The sequence below is a fragment of the Anas acuta genome, chromosome 20, assembly GCF_963932015.1.
Source record: "Anas acuta chromosome 20, bAnaAcu1.1, whole genome shotgun sequence".
NCBI lineage: Eukaryota > Metazoa > Chordata > Aves > Anseriformes > Anatidae > Anas > Anas acuta.
This window is the reverse complement of record NC_088998.1, coordinates 3,320,950-3,344,598: the sequence shown is the minus strand read 5'-3', so window position 1 is coordinate 3,344,598 and position 23,649 is coordinate 3,320,950. Positions and strand designations below refer to the sequence as shown.

Sequence of the window (23,649 nt, the reverse complement as noted above, 5' to 3'; positions counted from 1 at the left end):
AAAAGAGATTGTGGCAGCTTGGCTAGTATCTAGGAACACTTTAGATCCAAGTATATTTGGACATCTACTGGGGGAAGTTATCTAGCACAAAATATTCTCAAAATCAGAGCCAACTACTTTTAAATTCATTTGATGCTTTTTCCATGTTGTTCATTTTGCCATAACTGGCTGATTTGATTGATGATGCCCTTTTAGTACTCTTGCAGGTACCTCTGACATCCAGGACCTTCCCACTGCTACAGTTAGGGCAATTTCAGTTATATGCAGGAATCAATCAGCCTATTTGGACACATGAAGAAGTAAAAAAGTAAATAATAAAAAATGATCTTGAGTTTTCCAGAATCATTTTCTCTCTTCCAAATGCTCAACATTTGCAAAAGATTTGTATAAACACAGAGCTTGTTTTTCTAGACCAAATCCGTGTGCCTGCTACAGTCTGTCCACCGATTGCCCTTGAGCTAGCCCCTCAGCTACCACAAACCAGCTTGCACTAAGGAAGTCAGTAAAGCAGCATTGCTTTACACCAGGCAAAGACCTGGTCCATCATGTTCTTCCTGTACAAATTCCTGTTTGTTCAAATTGTTTAGACATCATAAATGCTTGCCTTCTCTCTTAGAAGTATGCAATACCTGAAGAGTTTACAGTTTCTTGTCATGCATAAACTCTCTCCCTCTGGAGCCGTAAATGTTTGATGCCTTCCAGCAACTCATCTCTGTAATCAACTCAGAGAACATTTTTGGATAATGCTGTCATATTTCCTAAAACAAAACAAGTAATTCAGAGCAGCAGATAAATTAATTTACTTTAGAATTGATTAATTTACTTTGTCTTGACTTCAGCACAGCAATGCATATCAGTGTGGGCCCAGAGATGAAGGCTGGCTATATGCAGCACTCCTTGCTGGGTACAGCAGAGCAATTTCTGTGGAATTTCTTTAACTTTCTCCTTCCTCAGAATCACTTACTGAAATTTTTGTTATGAAGCAGATCTTTCTTTGTTTCTGTGAATTTAAAACAGAGACCTTGAAGAAGAGAAACAAACTTGAACCAGAAGTCAGCAGATGGAAGATGTATTGTCATGTAAGTGCCGAGTCACTGAGAGGAGTCCAGGAAAAGCAGGTGTATCTCTTTTCATGAGCATTCAAGTAAATGCTAACCATGCTTTGGAACAGAAGGCATGCTCCACACGGCTGGAACCGATGCCTGCAGAGTGTCATGAGTTGAGGTTTTGACCTCCCTGCATCATCAAGACCAAGCATTTCATTGAGTTTAAGGAAATTAAGCTCAGAACATCACTGGAATTCAGGGATGTTAGTTAAGCCTAATGGGATATTTTTAGCTCATTTAAAAGTCTATGAAATCCTGGCTGCATAGAGTTATCTGTTTGTTTATTGCTTCAAACCATATTTTTTGCTAAGGATTTCAAAGAGCACATTCTATCTTTCACCCCCAGAAGTGAGTGACTTGCAGTGGAAGATCCTCTCTTTTCACAGGTCACATAGAGGAGGATGACTAGCACCTTGGGCCTGCTGGTTAAAATGACAGAAACTTGCTCTTTACCCACAAAATTTTCCAATTCCACCGGTGAACTTCAGGGAGAGATTTTGGCATATATCCACCAAGAGCTAGCTCAGGAAGGATGGCCCCACATTACTGAACACAGCTGGAGCGTTAACCTCTGTCTGCTCTTCACTGCTGGCTCCAGCCACTGGTCACCAAAACCAACCCTTCAAATCCCTGCTGATCCACCTCCGTGCAGAACCAGCTGCCAGCAGTGGCTGGAGCAGACCAAAGCACAGCAGGAGCATCCATGGGCACTGCAAAACTTCTGTGTGGGCAGCATCCTGTGGATACATGGTTAGATGCAAATGAGGACTGGTAAGAGACTTACAAAAAAAGATTTGTAACTGTACTGTGGACACAGTGGTTTCAGGCATTCCCAACAGCTTCCTGAGTGGTTGCAACCAATATGGCAAAAAGTAAACGTGGTAAGATATCAAATGAGGTCCTCAACAGCAGACAATGAAAAAGACTGTGCTGAATGATGAGGATGGTATTCACCGCTTTCCTTCAGGAACCAGAAGCAAATATGAAACTCACTGTTGGTGCAAATATCCTAAAAAGTTTGTGAAAGTGGCATAGGAGTGCAGTGCAACATAAAACACATGGGAAGTTGGCCGTATTCAACAGAAATATTTTGATACAGACACCTCATCCAAGTCCAGGTCTGGCAGAGCGGTCTGCCAGCCAGTGGTGACAAGGAAGGTCTGTAGAAGCCATGAAGGAGCCTCTAGGTCACCACGTGACCTTTAAGGATCTTTCAGAAATTTGTTTTGAATCAGGAATACAAAAATAAAAATACTTTCCCCCTCATCTGCACAGACATATCTTCATTGTGTGGTTAATACAGGTGATCAGTACTGCGGTTAATTCAGCTTTGGTAAAAAGAGTTACCCCAAAATGCAGGTCGTGGCTTCCCACTCACACATTGCTGGGATAACGGAGGCATTTCCTGGAGGTCTGCAGCCTGCAGCTAGCTGGTGCTCCTGGATTCCATCCCCCTGGGACTTAATACAGCTGTGCAGATACAACTAAACACTGGAGCTGGACAAAAGTCTCACTGAAAACAGCCATTGCATCAGGAGGCATTTGGAAAATGTGCCCTTTAGATTACATGGCTTTACAGTGTCCTACCCTCATTTCTCTCTTGGGGATGCAACGGCTTCTTAAAGTCAACTGAATCACCTAGTGTCACCTCTAAAATGATTATTTAATTTGCCTAGGATATGATGTAAGAGGAAAAAGTGTGAGAGCAGTCTGAATCATAATGTAAGTTATTCCTTTTCCCCTTTTCCCTGGAAATGATGGGTCAGATTCTGTCTCCCAGCCTGGAGTAAAACTTTGCACTTCGTGGCAATTGTTGTCTTGCTCTTCACAAAAACACAGTGTGGTCCTCCACACAGCAGCAGCTTGCAGCGTGTGTGAAAGAAAGCATAAGCAGAGCTGGCAGGAGAGAGAAAACAATGCAGGAAAGCAAATTCTCCTTCCTCATGGGATGAACAGCACAGCCTGCACAACAGACCTCCTAGCCCTGTCCTGCAACCACACCATAATCTCCTCATGTGGTCTCTCTTCATAAAAGTCTCTTAAAAAAGAACCAGCTGAGGAAGTTATTTTGCACACATACCTTTTAAAACTCATTTAGCTACCATTCACCTCCTTCCCTCACACCCATCCTGTGAAACTGCCTGTCCCCTTATCTCTAGGGAAGCAGGCTGCTGCAGAAATAGAAACTCCATCATAAGCCCAGATTATGTCAATTAATGTAGACCCACTGGCTTTTATGGAGGTGCACTAACTTACAACAGCTGAGGGTACAAAGCTATTGACACTCAGCAAACTACACCAATTCTTAAAGGAATGGTCTGAGCCTCAACCTCAGGATTGTCCAAAGAGATTACAAAAAGCTCTCTGTCGAAGACAAGTGGGGGTGATACTATAATGAGATTATTCCCACCAAAGAGGCATCTTCTGCATGAAGAGCAGGGGCCAAGAGCTCCGTGGCTGTGGGAGACTCCGTGGAAAATCTCTTCCAGCTCCATTGTGGGTGGCAGAAACAAATTTTCTAGGTCTGAAGTGACCTGAGGTTTGAAAAATGCTAAAATTTGCACTTTTATACATCTGCTATGAGATCACCAGAGGCTGTTGATTCATAGATAATGAGGCTGTCTGATACCTGCTCCTGGATGAGGGTCCCCTGGGGGAAATCCAGAATGGAGGCGCTAAGGAAAAAGCAGCCCTGCAGCCTGTGGTTTGGAGCTTTCCCTGAGACACAGCAGTGGTGTCACCTGATAGCCAAGGAGCTTTATGGTGTCAGTTTTCCCTGCTACGTAATGGTGGTATTAAAAAGCAGAGCAAGCAAAAGAATCGCATCACATTTGTACAATGCTTGTGCTCTATTTTAACTCAACGTGCAGCTCGTCAGCAGCAGGATACAGACAGGGACTTCTGCGTATGACATTTTCCTTTTGCCATGTACAAAATGAGAACTCTACTCTGTGAAGAGTCTAATGGTGTGAGAGACAACACAGAAATTAATCCATTAGAAACCCTTAAACATTGGGAAGCATGGCTGCACATTGTGATCAGCAGCAGGAAAACAGGATCAAGTCTTAACTTGTGCTGGTGGCAGAGTCAGCAAAAACACAAATCCAACACAAGTCTGAAATCACATTCACCAGGTGGTTAAAAGGAAAATTCATTTTTTAACTGAGGAATGTTCTTTGAATTTGCTAAAATGTGAGCAAATGCTTCCAAGCAAAGTATTTTATTTGGGTTTCGGAGAAACACTGGTTTGTTCAAACCTAAAGTAATCACTACACTCTGCTTTCTGGGGAAAAAGAAAAAAAAAAAAAGAAAAAAAAAGCGAGAGAAAAAAAAAAGCACATCACCATCAATATCAGTGGTCTACTCTCAGAACTGATGACTCAGTTCCCGTACAAAAGTGATTCACAAACTGTGAGCAAAAGTGAACAAATCTCTCCTTTTACTATAAGAACAACCAAAAAAAGTGGCTGGAAGGAAGGTGCCAATGCTCTTCTCCTGGTACTACTTTTGAGCACTTCACTTCTCCGTAATCACTCACTGCACCTATCCAAGCCTTCATTATATTGTGGTGTCCAAAATCAGAAGTGACTAGTCAGATTCATTTAAGCGGAGGTTGTGACTTCCCGGTTGTGGTCACAAAGCTAAGCAACTCTAAGAAAACATTTTCAGCTCTAGCTTCAGACTTGGGTCTAACTTGAATTAACCAGGAGTGCAGACAGGTCCTGGCCAAAGTCAACCAAGACACGAGGGAGGGAAGAAATGAGAGACGGTCTGGAAAAGTTTAGCTGGATGGAGCTTAGTGTCCAGAAAGTGCTGGGGATGCAGACTGGGATCATTTATATACATCAGAGAGATGTCAGTAAAACTTCAGTTTTATCCTCTAAACCCTTGTTGCCCATTTCATGACAACCATTAGCATTAACAAGTCTAAACAAACCACCTTATTTTGAACTTGTCCTTAAGAGTATGTCCCACACCCTTTCCCAAACTGAATCGCTCCATTTCTGGGAAATGGTCACCAGAATTTGGGCCACAATGGCACAGGGAGAGAGGAAGAACGCTGCCTTGTCAGCGTACCCTCACCTCTGAGACATTGCCAGCACCTAGACACAGCATTTCTTGGAAGCAGAAAATGCCACAGCACAACTGCATATACCCAAGACTGTAATTAAAGAAATCCACCAGCACCCTGCTGGCAGCTAAGAACATGAGCAGCAAATTGCAGGCTTTAATGTGAATCAGATGGAGAGTGTTTTGATGTATTAACAGGAAAAAAGACAAACTTACGCAGAGGTAGAAGCTAAAGATAGATCTGACCAAACTGACAAAATCAGCAGTGCACTGGGTTAGACACACCAGTGGTATGGAGAGGAGTGTAACGATGGGAAACCTCCTTCCCAAGGAAGACATCCCAGGAAGTGGGACAAGAGCAGTCATATAGAAGCTCTTGTTCACTTCGGATCTGCCTCTTCCAGAATTCCTGTACTCCATCATCCTCTTAGCAAAACTGTCTGTGAAATGCTCTGCACTTTGGCACTGAAGGATCTCCTGACGCCACCGGTTCCAGACGGACTGGCTTTGAGAGCCGCAGTCCTCGTGAAGGGAAGTTTCAGCAGCAAAGCCTTCCTGGGGAAGAAGTGGAAGAGGGCAGGGGAAAAAGTTGTCTGTATAAGGCCTAAAATAGTAATAGTTTTACTGTAAAAAAGAATGGAAAGGAAAATCTGCAAGTCAATGAGAGAATTCACACGTATAAATAGAAAAAGGCAGATGTTAATGAGTCACTGCTCGCTCAGAGCAATCAGACATTTGCCTTTTCTTTGAGTCATTGGCACGTCCTGCAGCAGCGGCAGTGGCCTCTTGACATGAACCTTTTCAACAATTCATTACTCATACAGTGTCTCTTCCAGCCTTTTAAAGCTCCATGAAGGGCTGAATAACGTGACATCATCTCTTGTTCATGCTGTTCCTTACCTGAAATGCATGAGGGCTGCTGGGGGGATTCGCTTGTGTGGACGAGCAGGAAGAAACAGAGCACGTAGCGGGGCAAATGCCGGGCACTCAGGCAGACAAGGACTCCCCTGCTTGCAGTCTTCATTGGGAGCTCTGGAACTGGAGTTCTTCATCCTCAGCACAAAACCTAGGGCACTCATCGGTCACGAGCAAAGCCTGTGCAGGCTAGAAAAACATCAAAAAAGGTGTGAAGTTGTCAGCTCCTCTGTAAAACACCACCTCCTCACTTGAAGTATATTGAAGCAGTTTTCAATAAAGCTATGAAAAATGTGTTTCTTGGTGGCATCCAAGCAGGCACCCAGAGGTGCTCTGGGGTCCAGATGTGAAACTAAAGGGATGACACCACAGGGGAGGAGAGAGGCACTAAGAGAGAACACAAAACTCCCAATGTGCTTCCCAGCTGCCAGGCATGGTGGTCTGGCCTGGCAGTTTGGTGCTAAAGCATTAATCTATAGATGGAAGTTGTGTATCTGTAGAGTGTTTTGGGGGCTTACTTTTTGCAGGATTGTTTCAGGCTGGAGGATAAGTTGTTTATAACGTATGAACATAGAACAGACTCTATAGTGCTGGATAAGCAGGCATTAAAAAAAAATAAAAAAAAAAAAAAAACAGCAAGGAGAAGTGACCTATTGAAATCATATGTTACTTGAAAATTGTATATTTCCAGGCCAGGTTCCATCAACTCCACTCCCTTATTTTTTGGTCTGGTTATCACAGGCTATCTCAAGGTTCTCCTGTCTGCCAGATTTCTGTGTGAGCTTTCCCCCTCGATGGCTTGCTGTGAAGGACAGTCAGTCTTAGGGTATCTTTGGACTACAACCACAGATTTAACCTCAAACCAATGTAATTTTTCTTTCAGAGCATTTCTCCCACCCTACAATCATGCTTAGCTTCTTTCCCAGGGCCATGATACGGTGATGTCAGAAAGAGGAACAATTTGATTCACAAGGGCTGAAGGTGGCAGTAGTACCCACTAGCTCTCTTACTGCCATCATCCCAGACTGTCACAAAGAGGTGCTAAAAATTAAATCCAAACCATGTCTAAACCCTGAATGCAGATGCCCAATTTAAGCCAGTCTCTACCCCAGAAGTCACTCCAATGCTTCTGAGAAATGCATAGTAGATGCCTTAAGGAAATAAAAGAAGGAATTGTTCAGTTGTGGATTTCATATCAATTTTAATAATACAGAACTATGAGAGAAAGATAAAAGATGTTCTGTGGCTAGTTAGACCTGTGCTTTGGGATGGAGAGAGCTTTGATCTTAAGGCTTCCTGGAATGAACAGACCGATGCCGCTTTTAATGCACAATGAAGTAATGGTTTCTTTCTGTAGGGTCTGCTTACAGAGAAGAAAAGTTAGGAGAAAGAAAAGGTGATTTAAAAAGTGAAATGTGAAAGCTAGCAGATTAAAAGTAATAAATTGCTTCTAACACACTTTCTAGCCATCTAAAACCAATAAAGCTCTCAGAAATGCATTACCCAAATTATTTCTAATATGTTGAGGTGAACATGTATTTTTTACCCCAACCTAAAAACTTGGGATAAATTTAGGAATACTGCCATCTGCCCAGCAGGGAGGGTGAAGACCAGTTGTGGGACAGATTGGGCAAAGACGTTTGGACACATTGCAGAATGCAGTGTTATGATTGCCATTTCAGAACAGGGTGTATCTGAGGTTAGGTAGAAATTTATGGGGAAATCTGGATCCCCTGTGAAAGACTCTAGAAGAAAACATGAGACAGAAGTTGGGTAAAATAGGTTCTTTCCATCTCAGAGCTGCACCCAGACTAGTTCTGGCAGTTACACTGTAAGAACAATTCAACCCAGGGAAAAGGGTCGTCTCCCAGTGGACCCTTTCAGGCAGAGAAAGTGAATTGTTTTTGAATGTTAGCACTTAATTACTCCCTCTGAAAACTGACAAACATCATCCCAGACTTGTAATTGCTTTAAAACTTTAGCCAACTGCCATGGGGAAGAGGTTAGAAGACCATAAATACTGGCTGACAAAATAATGGAATGGATTCAAGCTCCTACGCAAAGGAACGTGTTGGGTAATATCTCCCTGTGACTTGGTTCTGACTAGAAATGAGCTTTATTCCAATTATTCCAGCTATTTGCATCCTTGGGTACTGATGAAAACAGAATAGCTTAGAAATCTTGCAAATAACCAAAAGATAAATATCTCCCAGCATCTCTGGGGAACCAGAGACATTTGCCCTATCAGTTTCCTCAGAATTTATAGACTCAACCTTTGCAGACCCTACAGCTGTGTTCAGCAGTATCCAGAAACTCAGTTAAGAACAAGCCTCGGTGTAGTAGGTAGCGTAAAATGTATGTGACAGCCAAATAGGTGCTTTTAAACATCTTACAGTCTAAACACGGCAGGGGTGGGGGGGTGGGGGACCCAAAACCAAGGGCACAGGGAAGGAATGAAAAACAAATGAGGCTGAGATAGATGATTTCCCCAAAGCTTACAAAGGACAGGAGCTGTAAGGAGGTCTTAACCCTAAGTCTACCTCCATTTTCACATGGAAACTATATGATCCATGTAGGAAAGTCATAAAAGTCGCTGGTATTACCTGACTTTTTCAGCTGAAACCAGAGGTATTCTACCAGACTGCATCACCTTCCAGCTTGGATCAGCATTCAAATGTTACAGGTTTCACCAACAGATCTGACCATTTGTGACGTTAGGTATTTTGGGCATCCAGATATAGGCATAAGCAAACTAGAAAGGTTTTGCCTGCAAATGTGGCTGGATTACCTGGTTAGCAAAGCAGCTGTGCAAACATTATGTCTGTGATTTGGAGATCTGTGTGTGCTTGCGAAGTACTCTTTGGAGACTAAATTCTCCATTGCAGTATTACCTCCAACAAATACACATTGTTTGTGGAAGGAATGGACTGCAGGAGGGACACAGACTACAACACAATCTTTCAACTCTAGGTAACCACACAATGGATTTGAAAACAATTTCTTTGCTATAAAGGAGTAACTTGAAGGTATACACTGTGCTGCTTTTGTGGAAACGTCCATGTCACCTCAAACACTTCAGTAACAGTCTTAGAAAAGAACATTAACTCTTATTAATTGGTACAGAAGAGGTTGCCTCTAGGCCAGCACAGAACTGAGCCTTGCAGCCTCAGCAATCTTTTGTTCAGACCCAGTGATCAACCCTTTCAGAAAGCAGGCTGAGCTTGTCCAGCCCTGCACCAGGTTGGCACCTTTGAGGCTACCTGAGTGAAAAACCAACAAAACTTTTCTCCATTTGCTGTTGTTCCCTTGCTTTTGAACCAGGGAATGTCTGAGAGTAAAAGGTGAGCCACAGATGTGGCTGAAAGCAATGCTGTGATCGCTCGTCTGCCCACGATTTAATTGCTGCTTTAGTTACAGCAGATCTGTAGCAGACACGTCTGGTTTTGATTTAGAGTTATCAGTGAGACAATAAACCACACTAACTGGTAGGCTATTAAACAGATTAATTGCTTCGTTGTTAGAACAATGCACAATATTTTTAGTCTGATCTTGCCTAATTGTGATTTCTATCAACTGAAAGTTTTAAACCCCAAAATGAAGAGGTTCAGGTTCTGCTATCCCATCCCTCATGTTTTCCTTCCAATCAGTTTCCACATCTACTTTTCTCTCTTAAAATAATTGGGACATTGCTTTCCTAGGAAGGGGTCAAAACTCCAGCAGAACCAAACACTGAAGAAAGGGGCCTGTTAGTCACAGGCTTAGGTGTCTGGAATAAAAAAATCCAAAGAACAAACAGCAAAGTAACCTGGGCACACTGTTGTAGAGTTCAGCAGGGTGGCTGGCAGGAGACAGGTGGAACCAAATGTTTCAAGGCACACAACCAAAGTCAGTGCTTTTTCTTTGTTGTCTGTTTTTTGTTTTGTTTTGTTTTGTTTTGTTTTGCTTTTGTATCCAAAGTCCACAAACTAAATCCTGGGATGACTCACGGTGCTCCTTTCTGGTCAAGAATATAAGAAAAAAGTCAAAAAAGCTTATTCACATGCCACTTGGAAGTGGACACTTCAAATGAACATTAGTTCAAACTTTGGAGAAGATTCTTAAAGTGGACGACCAGCACGCCCCAGCAGTACCTACAGGCCTTCCCAAGGAAGCATCAAATTTACCTTGTTCTGGTGATGACTGCAGAAGAAGGAATCCTTGAGATTTGGTGTTGGCTGAAGCAAAAATTGCTGACCTGACTTCTTACAACTGCAGTAACTGAGTGTGGTCTTTAGGAATAGGCTTCTTGAACCATCTTAAATGAAAACAGCCTTCTTAGCTCATCTGCAGACAGTTTCTGTGTCCTACATTTAGCTCAAAAGATTAAACCATGAGAAAACAGACAACATGCCAAAGTGGTTATGAGAAAATTTATAGGGACATTTCTTATCCATAATCTGTTGCAAATAAAGGGAGCTGCTTCTCCTCCCCTTACCAACCCCCTGGCTGACTGACTGTCAGAAGCCATCCATTCTAGAGCAAGATTTTCTCAAAACTCTGATAGAGGGAATGAACAAAATGGCTTCTCTCAGCAAGCTTCTGGACTTTATAACTCCAGAAGCTGGTGTCATTATGAGTATTCTCAGTGCTACCTCAAGGTTTCACTGCCCTCAGTGAAAAACATCTCTGTGTCTCCTTATGGCTTTTGGTGGTGGGCAAGAGCTGTATTCATAGCCAGGAAAGCAGAGAAGTGCAAAAGCTGTGTACGCTGGCTTTTACTTTTCTGTTTCTCAGGAAAAGTGGCCAAAGGTCCAGTAAATGCCCCCAGAGCCCTGTATCTCTAAGCATCAATGAACCCTACATGAAAAAATGAAGCTTTCTCAACTGCTCGTAGTGAGATGGAGAGGTGGACTCTTTTTTTTTTTTCTCTTTTTTTTTCTTTTTTTCCCAGGAGCATGGGGAAAAAGCACAAAGGTTGTAGAACTGTTGTCACACAATAACTCTGCCACGGATGTCCCTAGAGCCCAGGGAAAATGCAGAGCAGGACTGCAGGAGCTGTAAGAGGCCTCCTTGTGAATTATACCACGCTGTATCCCTTTTGGGTTTCCATCCCTCAGGAAGGAGACAGATTAGGAGGAAGCAATATATTTCTAACAAAGATGTGCTGGAAGAAAACCAACACAGATAAGAATTTCAGAAATCTTTCTTCCCTTCCACTCGGCAACTCCTACTGAGGAGGTGTACCTTTCCATTTCCTATGCTTCACCAGGTTACCTCCTTCAAAGCTATTCTGAGCCTCTTCTGGTTCTGCCATAACCACACACTATCCCCCTCCTGCTATGAGTTACTTCATTTATGTTAAAAAAGCACCCATACTCTGCAGTGAATTAGAGCTGCAGAACAATAGAAACTGTAGGGCTCCAACTTCATCCCTAGAAAAAGTCGCATGCTACATGAGGAAGGGTTTGCTAGAAAAGAAAAGATGATCTCATAGCCCTGGCTATTGGATACAGACTTAAGACTTGGTATCAGCTTCTACCACCAAGCTCGCCGTCACACGAAGCTAAATCATTTCATCCAGGCTTTTCACAGGTGGCCACCTACACATTCTTTCTTTGACCCAGGCCCCAGGAGCCTGATATGCAGAAGCACTAAGTACTCGCAGCTGCAGCTGAACTCAATGGGAGCTGGGAAGAAATAATGTGCTCTATACTGCTAAATGCTCTGAAGAAAAAACAAGCATTAGGGATATCTCAGTAAGCATCCGAAAGTTAGGGATTACTTACGTGCTGTGTCCCCATATCCCCATCAATCCCATCATATCCAAGTGCAATGGAAATGAATATAAGAGGGCTTTTAAAATACCAAAATGCAGTAGTAATGGGTGCAACAGGAGGAAAAAAAAAAACTGAGAATGGACTTGAATATTATCCAGTAAATAAAGCGTGCAACTGGTCTAAACAACAAGGAGAGCAGTTGCTCATCCTCATCATGGGCAGCTCTGAGTCACATGGAGAGAAAACTACCCATGGTTTCTGACACTGTCTCATGATGCACACAGAGAGAGGGACCAAGTTCAAGTTACTCAGGAGCTTTGATTCTGACTTCTCCCAACTTCAGGAAGTTTAGCCTTTCAACTTTAAACACACTCACATAAAAATAACTCAAAAAATACATGTAGTGGTGGGACTTTGCCACGCTACAGACATTGAAGTAAATGGCAGTTGTGTAGGTAGGTCTCTTAGACAACTCCTAAAGTTTCTAGCTTTAACATTTTTTTCCTTCAGGCACAGTGGGAAGAAACGAAAGATGCCCATCAGGAGAGTGAGGCTGCAGTTTGATTAACTGCTCTTTCACTGAGCTCATGCATGGCCTCTGCAAAGCAGAAGAGAAGATGCACAAAGGGGATTCAAATGACAAAGCTCAATGGTGCGGTGCCCATCCTTGGAAAGCCTGGGAACAGCAAAGGCAAAGAACTCTGTCTTGTGTGGTTTTGAAGCACGGAATATGTGATTATTTCTAATCAATGGTTAGAGAACAACTCCAAGTTGTACAACAGTGCGGTGCTGTGCCTGAAGAGCATCAAAGCCACACGTCCCATCATTCTGCACAGACTCTAACCTCAGGGTTAGGACACTGCAAGAGCTTACTACACAGTCAGATTTGGTACACTGTCACCCTTGTAGGTGAATCTGGAACTGAGACTTACACTTGTTACTGTTTGAAAGCAATTCTGAGCTCCTTTAAGCATTTCAGTGTCTGAAATATGGATCTGCAGCAAAACCGAGAGCCGATACAACCATCACATTGCATGGCCTCCTGGCATGCCTTTGTAGCATGTTTGTGTACAATTTCCTGTTTAGTAAACTTTGACTAATCATGTTAGTTAAACTGTAGCCTTCCACAGATAGTGCACAGCATTTAAAATAATCATCATCAAAAAATAAGTCAAGAGCCCAAAGAGGCCTACTTGCTCCAATTATTTCTGAGAGCACTCTGAATTAAAATTGATGTTCATACTTAGCCAGTTCTCGTTAGCTTTCCAAAAACAGAATTCCAAAATGCTTCCTCACAAAAATCAGCCCCTCTGACCTCTGATCACTGCATCCCCAGACGATTTCCATGATGTCAATGCAAGCAAGTCTTAAATGTTCTCCAGGGAACAATTCTTAGATTGATACTTTCCATCGGAGATACTCTGTGTTTGCTCTGAAGATTTAGAGAAAACAAGTCTTTGTGTTCTCTCACACTCAGAGTTAAGACTCTTCAAAACATTAAATGAAGCTCAAGCAGTTTGTTGGTCACGTTACTTGCCAGTTACTTTTTAATTCATTTCTTTGTATGCAAAAATAAAACCTAGAATAAAACCCCAATGCAAACATACTCATTTTCTATGCTGGCAGGGTTATTTTCTCATGCTTGCAATAGCCGAGAGACCTACTTTCAGGTCAGGTCTCAGTGCCTCTGTGGGAGGAGGAACAGCCGGGATGCCAGCACTACTTTGGAAGGGGCAGTGGTCTCAATGACAAATGGAGACATAGAAAGACAACGTGCTTAATAGCATAGTGGATGGTACTAACAGTCAAAAAATTGGCAAGTTTGTCAAGCTGACTCTATCTTTAGTGGTCATAGGTTGAACTCTTTCTCATACGGTCTCCTACTAGTAGGGCATTTTATTTCAGCCTTGGAAGGATGGGGAGCCCATATTCGTTGGCAACTCAATTGCATTGGCTTCTGTGAATTTACGCAGGCAGTGAATTTGGATCACTGTGTGGAAAAGACACTGCTTCCCCTGAGTAAATATTATAAAAAGGATTAGCAGGAAGGAATCCCCCCTCTGAAATGCATTGGAAACATGGCGCATCTAGGAAGAGGATCTTAAACTTGGCAAAATACCCTGTAGTAAATGCTTGCTTGCGCCAGACTTTATGCAACCGATTCAGTAAAACAAACAAAAGTCCATTGGATTTGTTTTCTTCATTTCTTTAGTTTCTTCTCAAGAAAAGCAGTATGCCTAACAAGAGTAGACAACAAGCTACATCCCATTACCTTTGTTCCAAGATAAATCCTATGCTGGTGAAATTCGCACAGGCTGCAGCTGAAGGCTTCTGTAGAAAGCAGACTCCCCGTGTGCCTACTGCTGCCTGCAGTTACCATTAATGTCATTGGGAGTGCTACTGCTGTGAAGACGAACATTCAGCTCCTACTGCTTACCAGTCCTCAGCCTTTTCAGAAGGCTGGGCTATTCCTATTATATCTAAATTATCCAGACCAGAAAACGTCATCCTCACAAGAGTGGAATCCAGGAGTGTGCTGATGAGGACGCACAATCCAGTGCAGCATTTCCAAATGAAACTTTCTTGATCCTATTTTAGGTCTTATTTCAACGATAGTCTTCGTAAGTCTGTATGTCCTCAAATGATATGAATTTATAATGAAGTCTTCTCACTTATTGGCTTTGGGAACTGACGGCAGCTCAGCGACCATTGACAGTGACTTCAGGTGATACCAGAGTGCTTCTTCATACCAGCCATTTGTGCAAAAAGCCAAAAAATCTAAGGTCCTTGGTCCTCTTGAAATGAATCATCAGTGTTACTATGATAGTAGGTCATCACTGCTTGTTAACAATTAGGCTGCCACATGAACAGCGTTCCTGTTAAGAATTCATTTACGTTCATAGCTTTTGGCATTGCTTATAAAAAAAAAAAATCTTTTAAAAAGTGTTAAATACAACAAAGAGTCTTAAAGAATGTATGGCACAGCTGGTGGTACCTAAAGCCCCATGTAAGCGAACAGTAGAAGAATGAGGTACAGCACAAAGGCAATCCTAAAATTCTTTAAGTCTTACTGTACCTGCCAGCGGTAAAACAAGCATGTTGTGGGGGGAAAGGAAATACTTGGTTTGCTCAGTGGCTCCAAACAATTGCTACAAGCACCTAGAAATGCTTAGATTTCCCAGTGACTGCAAAAATGCAACAGACACTTTTTTGGTAAACTTTATAACCACAAAACCTAGAAAGACAGAAGCTTACTGGCTAGTTTTTAATACAATAAATAGAAAAAGAGTAGATACAGCTCAGATAAAAGGCTTTCAAAACTTCAGTGCTTCTACAATATTTATGTTGGGATAACAGGTGAAAACTTCAGCCATTCTGGTGAAATACGAATATGCTGTCAGAATTGGTCTTGTAACAATCTATTGCTAAGGAAAGAAGATAATTTTTTCTTTGTACCTGAATTTACTCTCCTCATTTTCAGACCAGAGAACCCTGCAGTAGCAAGATTTTAAATGGATGTTTCCATCTATTTCAGAAGGTTTCAATTGCGATTTTTTAATGCATATAAAAAGACCTTTTAGTAAGCTTTTATAATTCATCCTAGCTGTTCCCTCTGTATGAGGATTTTAAGATGCTGCTTGCTGCACTAGTGAAGCAATCTGCATGGCATTAGATCTCATCTTGCTTAAAGATGCTGGGTTCACATCAGCTCCCATACAGGTCTGTTCCCAAACTGGCTCTTGGCAGCCCAGGACAAGTTCTCCTCAGTTGTCTCATACATTGTCATAGTCCCCCCATCATGATGACCTTTATTTTCCTCCCACACATTTTTCCCTTGGGACCTTCTCCCACTTTTTTCCATTTTGTAACCCAGCTCTGACAAGGATATACTTGTCTGCAGGAAAACCATGGCCATTGAACTGCCTCTGTTTAGGCAAAGAAGTGTTCTTTCTTTCTTGTTTCTTTGTGCTTTATTAATTTTTCTGTATCGTGATAATGACCTGTTAACCTGAGCGACAAAGAGGCCTCTCTTGTGCACAAAGACACACTTACAGTCTTCTCCAACAAAGAGTTACCAGTGGAAGTGCTGTGTTTATACACACAGGCTCAGCTTCTGGAGAAACACGCTGACTTCATTTCTCTTCTGTCTGCAGTACAAGCAAGGCACGTTCCAGTTGAAGTCAAATAATCCCAGAAAATCCCTAAAACTTTAGACTTTCTGGAGGAGTATTGGAACATCCCCAAAGGCAAGTAGAGGGATTTTGCAGTGCATTCCAATACTCATATGAAAATGATTTGGGGGAAATACACACAATGCAAACCACTCTAGCAATTATGAGTCTTCCAGAAAAGAATTCCTTCAGCTTTACGTTTCTTAGATAAAAGATTTCAAAAATAGCAAAGCATTATAACCTCATTTTAGGGTTATTTGTTCTGACTGGTAAAAGTTTTGATGCACTGTCAGGTGAGGTAATGGCAATGTGGTCTGTCACGAGCATATAATGGAGTTTTGGTTTCCATGTTTCTGTAGGCATACATTCAGGCCTCTTCTCTCCCCATGTGTGTCTATTTAGCTAGCTAAATATCAGTGTCTTGGTTGTCCCCTCAAAATGGCAGTTTAAATCAGGAATAATCCTAGTGAAATTACTACATAAAGCCAGTATAAATGGAGAATCAGGCCTTGAAAAACAGGAGTGAGGTTTGAATTTGTCACAAGACAACTGCAACGGGCATGTGATATATGGCTGGATCAGAGGATTCTGAGAGCCTCTTCTCCCTCCAAGTACTTAAAACAGAAAAACTGGATCCCAACTCTTTCACAGACAAAGCAAGCATCTTAATTTGGCCTTAGAAGATTCTTCCTGTCAGACAAGAGAGCTCTGTACACACACTATATGGAAGTACTAATAAAACGAGAGATAGTTTTAATGATTTTGTTACAAGGAAACAACATATGAACACTAAAGGGAGCCAGCAATTGTTTGGTGGCCTTTTAAAATTATGCTGTTGGTTTCACCCCATTTCTTTAGCAGATACATATCCACATTAAGCATGTGCAAAGTATTCTTACAGAATTGGGTATAGGCTCGCAATTCCAGGGTTTTTATTTTGGTTGTGATTTTGAAAAACAGGTCAGTTTGGCAAAAACAAGCTGTTTTGTACAAAATCTATTTAGCAGAAATGGAGTTCTTTTACAGAAAATCCTGCGACTCACGCAGGCCAACCGCATATCACAAAGCGACCTTCAGAACTGGGCAAAATGCTTTGTCCATAACTTGCTAGGTGGCTAGAATTTTTACACAGCATTTGGGAGATAACTAGAACTAAATAATTACATGCTTTCCAGATTAAACCACGTATCATCTTTCTGCCAAGTCCTTTATCTAAAATAATTATTCTTTTTTTTGGGGGGGGGGGAAACAATGAATCATGGTTTTTAGTTTCTATTCTATTGTTTCATTCCTTCCTGCATGATAAATCATGAAGACTTAAACTATTTTGTACTGAAAGGAGAAAACTTAGTGAGTTTAGTTTCACCTCTATTCACAGATTTCATTTCTCCATTTTAGTAGTCTGAAAGCCGTGCTCACACCTCAGGATAGTGCCTGATACAAGAAGCTACTCTACAGTAGAGGAGCAAGGAATCTTTTCCTTCATTTCTACCTAAAGCTGTTCCACTTTGAAGCCAACATTTACAGTTCTTCAGTTAGGCAAACAAGGGAGTGAGGGTGACACGTTGCCTTGTGGTTGGAAAAGGAAATTGCATCTTGATTGCACAGACACCAGCTCACTTTCACTGGAAAAGACCTTCTTTCAAGATATGGAAGGGGATGAGATGTAAAATACAACCTGTCCTCAGTGTTTCTTGCCTTATTGAAGATAATAGCGCCCTACTTAGAGGTTTTTCTTTGTTTGTTTGTTTGTTTGTTTGTTTATTTTTCCTCAAGATGCTGGAGCATGTCCAGAGAAGGGCAACGAAGCTGATGAAGGAATTTCTCCACCGAAAGAACTGTGCAGCAGTGGAACAGGCTGCTCCTAGAGTCACCATCCCTGGCGGTTTCCAGGAAACATGGAGATGTAGAGCTTAATAGCATGGATTAGTGGTGGACTTCAGTACTAGGTTAAAAGTTGGACAAGATGATCTTAGAGGTCTTTTCCAACCTGATTGAGTCCATGATGATTCTATGATTCTTTTCCCTCCTTCTAATATCTGAAGCATCAAAGACTTTCCATGCAGTGTTTATACAGAACTGCAGCACTTAATTCTGCATTCCCAAATCCCTTCTGGAACTTGGGTCATGGTACCTACCAACAGAAATGATTTAAGAGGACACAACTGGCAAAAACAACTAGCAAGAAAGAGGTAAGCTGCCTTTAAAGTGTAATCTGAGTTCTTATGATATAACCAGAAGTCTGCCCTGGCTCCTGAACCTCATGAAACACTTCATTCTCATCATGTTGAGACATGACACACATTAACCAAAGCTTCATTTAATCAGCTTAGGAACATGAATAAGGCTAAAAGAAAAAACAGCTTCCACCAGTCCATTCCTAAGAGTTTTTGCTTTCTAAGAAAAATCAGAAGAGTAATTCCCAAATCCCCAACACCTCACAAGAAGGATTTATCAATCACAGACATTTAAAGGCATACTTCTCAGTGGTAAGCACACTACAGTACACTAATTCTTTAGATTGTTCTAGGTCTCTCAGACTTTACCTTCAATACGTGGCTCCTGTTCATGTGCATTTTAGCAGCATGCATCTGAGAGGAATCAGTTGGATCACCAAGGATGCTTCCCTGCTACTACAGACACTGAATGGATACACTTTATAAGTTTAAGTCCAATAAGCTCATGAGCATGCAGGCATAGATATCCAAATGCTTTCATGGTCTCTCTGCCAGGGTGCAGCAGTGTCAGCTGCTTCCAAAGGGCTGAGGAGCCAGCAGCAATCCTGGGACCCGCAGGACAGAGGCCTCACCAGGTCCCTAACAAGGTGAGCAGGGCAGACCAGAGGGTGGAAGCCAGGTTCAAGGAAAAGTCCCGATCCTCAGACAAATTTATAGCAATGAAGCAGGTTCAAGGCCAAGCCAGAAGCAAGTACAAACTGGTGAGTCAGTGCTAGGTTCATTGGTGGTGGCCAGGGTCAGACAGCCCCAGTGATCACAGACAGGTCCATAGTGATAAGGCAGATTTGAAACCAAGCCAGGAAATCACTTCATGGGTCAGGATACGGATCTATGGGGTCCATGCCTCAGCATGGCTGTGTCTGAGCTGGAGACCAGGATCCTACAGCTCAGCTTGAGCTAGGCATAAAGTCCCATGGGTTGAGTGTTAACTGACCTTCTGAGTGCATGGAGGGGGCAGAGGCCACCAGGGCTGGTCAGTGCTGTCAAGGCTATGAGTGCCCTCAGGGCCCTGATACCCTCACAATTCCTATGCATATTTCTTCCTCTTTACTGTCTTTTCTGTGGTAGCCCACAGCACTTGCAGAGGGTACATTGCCCTGGAGAAACCTTTTCAAACTGGGATCTTACACTGAGACCTGAAAGGGACCAAAAATAGATACTACCTTATCTATTACTGCGGGAGGGAACAGCCTCGGTGCTGGTGGCCTGCCATCATCATGTTTTCCTTGCTGTGCTTGAGGGCTTGACCCTGAGCTGGTCAGAGGAGCACAGCTGCAAGCTGCTGGGCTGCCTGCAGCCTCTGAGACAACCCAGGCCTGGGCTTTTGGTATCTTAGGTCAAGAGCAAGACAGGTCATGGAGCCTGCTGAGTATTAGCTGTAGCGCTGCTCTGCTTAGTAAGCAGGTTGCAGTGCCTCTTAAGCGATGGTTTCCCATGATCTGTGACTCTGAGGCAGCCTGCCTGCTCTTGCTACAGCATAACTGTCTTGTGGGGCGGTGGAAGAAAACAAGTGAGTTTCAGAAGCATGAAAGGAACATCACAGTGAAGCTTTCAAGACCTAGTGTGAAAAATAACAGAAAATTCCCATGGGGTTAGTATATCAATAACATGTTACCGTACAATCCATATACTAAATGCAGCATAGCAAGCTGTCACAGTATGCCAAAGCAGAAGTCAGATAGTGGCATCTGTACAAGATCATGTTTCCTCAGCAGTGACGAGAGCCACAAGCATGTGCTGAAGAACAAAGGTGACTGTAATGGGTTTTGTTTACAAAACAGCCCATGGAAGTAGCGTAACCAAGTCCTACTGAATCCTGATGGAATCTGCAGGCCTAATTCCCTTATGCATTTTTGAGGATACCAAACATGAACAAATTATGTGAGACGACAGCAGCAGAATACTTAACCAGTGAGTCTACCCACTATGTTTTTCCATTCGCCCAGAGAACTTTTGTCGAGGATGTTACCCATGCTGTAATTCACTCCTGGATTTCCTTCCAGAGTGAAATACTTCATTAGCATTTTGTATTCTTAAAAACTCCAGAATGAGCATTTAGATATTTTAACACTGATTCCTAAAACAAAACAGGAAGACCAGAAAGATGGGACTTCTGTAACCAGGGAAGCGATCTGAAGGTGACTGCGAAGATGCTGGGTCAGACTGTTGCTAGTTATTCCCCAACCTCTGAGACAATCCAATACTTTTCCTTCCTGCTGTAAGCGCTCCATGAACATACTTCTTGTTTTCAAGGAGACAGTTTAATGATAAATCAGGTACTACTGAGCACAGATTAAGAAATCATTATCCCATCCTTCGTTTTCACACTGGAGATCTGGCTGAATGTACCCCTCCAAACTATATCACTACTTCAAGGATAAGGAAAAAGAAGATGTCACCATTGCAAATATGAGGTGCAGTCCACTGTGTTTTGACTAGGTTCTAAGAGATCAATTCTTCAGAGCTGCCTGAGAATTTCAAGGTTCCAGCGCTGTCTGATGATGAGTTTTGTTCTGGACAGTGCAGGAAACTCGCTGCTGTCACCCTCAGTCCCCTCCCAGTGTGTCGGTACCACTCCCTCCAAAGCCACACACTGACCTGGCTGAAAAAAATCCCTAAACAAAATTATTTTTAGGCTAGATCACTTCAGCAATCTTGTTCAGAACCACGTGTGGACAGTTGCCTCAGCGCTACTGAGGGCAGTAAAGCGTAGCACGCAATTTGAAATTTCTTCAATGAGCTTTGCTGCCAGAGAAGATACATCTGATTATTTATTTATTTTCTAAAACTGAATGGGAAATGGTGCCCTGTCTTTCTGCCTTGATCTCTCCTTATTGCTTGTTGAAAATGTTAAATAAATTATACACTCTTTCTGTAGAAAAAAATCAATGCAAAGAGTAGAAATATTAATGAATTTCTTGATCTTACAGTCTTCAAAAAAGCCTGCATGTTAGGCCAAGTCAACTTTTTAAAATGTCAAGTGCTGTTCTGCATTAATTAAATATATTCATTTATATTTGAAAATATAGAAAAGAGGATTAAAAAAAAAAAAAAAAAAACATGATGAAGAATTATCTTTTTTTTTTTTTTGGAGGGGGGGGTGGGATGGTGTGAGTGTCTTTCAGTCTGACTTTTGTCCAGAAACTCCACAAAAATTTGTTCTGTAGTACCTGGGGGTTTATAAGCACTCCTACCATAGGTCATTTTTTTTTTTTTTTTTTTTTGTTATAACTTAAGTTCCAGTCAGACTTTTAGGTGCCTTCAAGAGAGCACTCAGTTAACCCTGAGAAGTTTTTTTTTTTTTTTTTAGGGACACTACAGCACATTCAGCACTTAGTTTCATCTTGGCTCTGCACTAACCTGACCTTGTGCACAGTGACTCCCCATATCAGATGATGGATGATCCTCAGGCCTTGTCAAAGCTTATGCATCATTCGCAACCAATTATTTCTGAAGTGCTGTTAGCGAGCAAACTCAAAGAATCTTTTTCCCAAGCTGCCCTTTCACCCATGGCCTTGGCAAGCTGTAAGTGGAGAGCAGTCTGAAAGCCTCTTCAGCTAAACTGACACATTCCAAATGGATATTCAAGAAGAAACTGTTTATTTCAGTTTGAAAACTCCCTTTTCCAGGATCTTTTTCTAATAGAATTTGTGGTGCCCAGATGGTTTCTAAATTGAAACGGATTTCCTCCCCCTGCTCCATCTCCCTTTAATTCTCTTTTGAACATACTGAGAGACTGAGATAGTTGCAAGTGATAGCTAAGACAAGGAGACTGCAGTCTCAGGGATGGAAATGAGGCAAGGCACCCAGTTTACGTGCTCTGGGAGACTGGCCTCCACAGTAAGACACCGGGAGAATGCCAAATAATGAGGTCAGCAGTTGTACAGATGCCTTTGGTTTGGGGCCACACATGACATATCATATATAACTGGGAGGTTTTTTGTAGGTTCCTCAGAAGCGGGCCAAATGGTGCTTACTGTAGTACCCAGATGCAATCATTGTTATGTCTTTGACCAGACTGCCATGCTGCCTGTCACTTTGAAGACTTTCACTATTGTTAGAGCATTTTTTCCCCTTTTCACAATGAACTTCATCAGTTTTTACAGTTATTCTGAATAAAGGACAATTAATTCACTGCTGGACTCCAAGAGCAAAAGATACTCCCTCCACCTACCCCTAAAAGACTGCATTTCTCTTCCCCAAACACTTTTGTCAGGGAGAGAAATATTAACCTACTTAATATATAAGCACAAAATACATTCCTGATCTGCAGCTACTTACACAAGAAGTGACAGCCTGCACCAGGAATTTAATACTGTGCTCTTGGGCTGCAGTCTAGCATCCCTCCACTTCAGCTGTTTTTTTGTTGATGTTGTTCTGTTGAAATGGAATATCTGCTACTTGTTTCTAAGAAGTCTAATCTCAGGATTTAAAATAAATTGAGTTTGGCTTCTTTTTTATCCATGTTAAGACATCTTTACTGACCACTGGAACTTCTGAAAGCCACGCTGGCAAATTTGCCTTTTCTAAAGATGTCAAGTGAACTTGACAAATGAATGATGGTTCCTTAGCTGTACAAGACCACTGAATGTGGGAAATTCTTAAAGGCTGGCAAATTTGATGTCCTACCCTAGGACTGAACAATCCAATGTCTGAGGTAGACACCAACCAACTTTTATAGGATCATACTATGCAGGAAGGAAATCCTCCAGATTTTTCTGCAGGGTTAAACCTGGATAAGACTCGTGAGGACTACTCTTTTAGAATGCGAATTCTAAAGGAAGCTTTGATACTTACAGATCAGAGTTCCGCTACATCAGCAGTTCTCAACTTCACAGAACAAACACGAAAGAGAGACTCTCTCACAAATACCCATCTTGCACTTCATTGCAAAGAAAAGGTACTGCCTGGTTATGTACCTACTTTCCCTAATGCTGATACAAGGAAAAAGGTGGGGACAAATTCATACAGCTTTGCTAAAAGTCTTCCTGATTTGCTTTCAGAATTTTCCTTCAGACAGCAAATTACCTCTCATGCTTCAGGGCTGCCTCTAGGAGTTTGGGAGTGAGCATGACATTTAGCAGCTCACGCACAGTTTTGTTTCCTTCTGCTAAATCACATGCTCTATTTCCAGCTGTTTCCAACTGGTCAGAGTAGAATAGTTCTCAAAGATGGTACCGTGGCTTTACTAGTTGTTCTAATGTATCAGCAGTAGTCTTGATCACATGTCAAGGCTTGCCAGGTTTAGGACTGAAAAGAGATTTTCTCTTAAGGTACAAACTTGGCAGTGTTCCTCTGCCCCAGGAGGTGCAGACTACCTGCCCTGAGCTAGGGCACCACCATCTAGGCTTTTGATAGTGCTGGTGCCTGTTCATCTGTTCTGCAACACATG

General features: G+C 42.1%; 1 long non-coding RNA gene across 1 annotated transcript in view; it reads right to left on the bottom strand.

Annotated features, from left to right (window-relative positions):
• Positions 1-5,306: 5,306 nt before the first annotated feature.
• The window catches only part of LOC137842545 (uncharacterized), a 45,674-nt gene continuing 27,331 nt past the window's right edge, over positions 5,307-23,649 (bottom strand). Inside the window, exons 3-4 of the long non-coding RNA XR_011089102.1 lie at positions 6,078-6,281; positions 5,307-5,732 (exon numbers count right to left, since the gene is read on the bottom strand). This is a non-coding gene — a long non-coding RNA (uncharacterized lncRNA). The remainder of the gene's footprint in view (positions 5,733-6,077; positions 6,282-23,649) is intronic.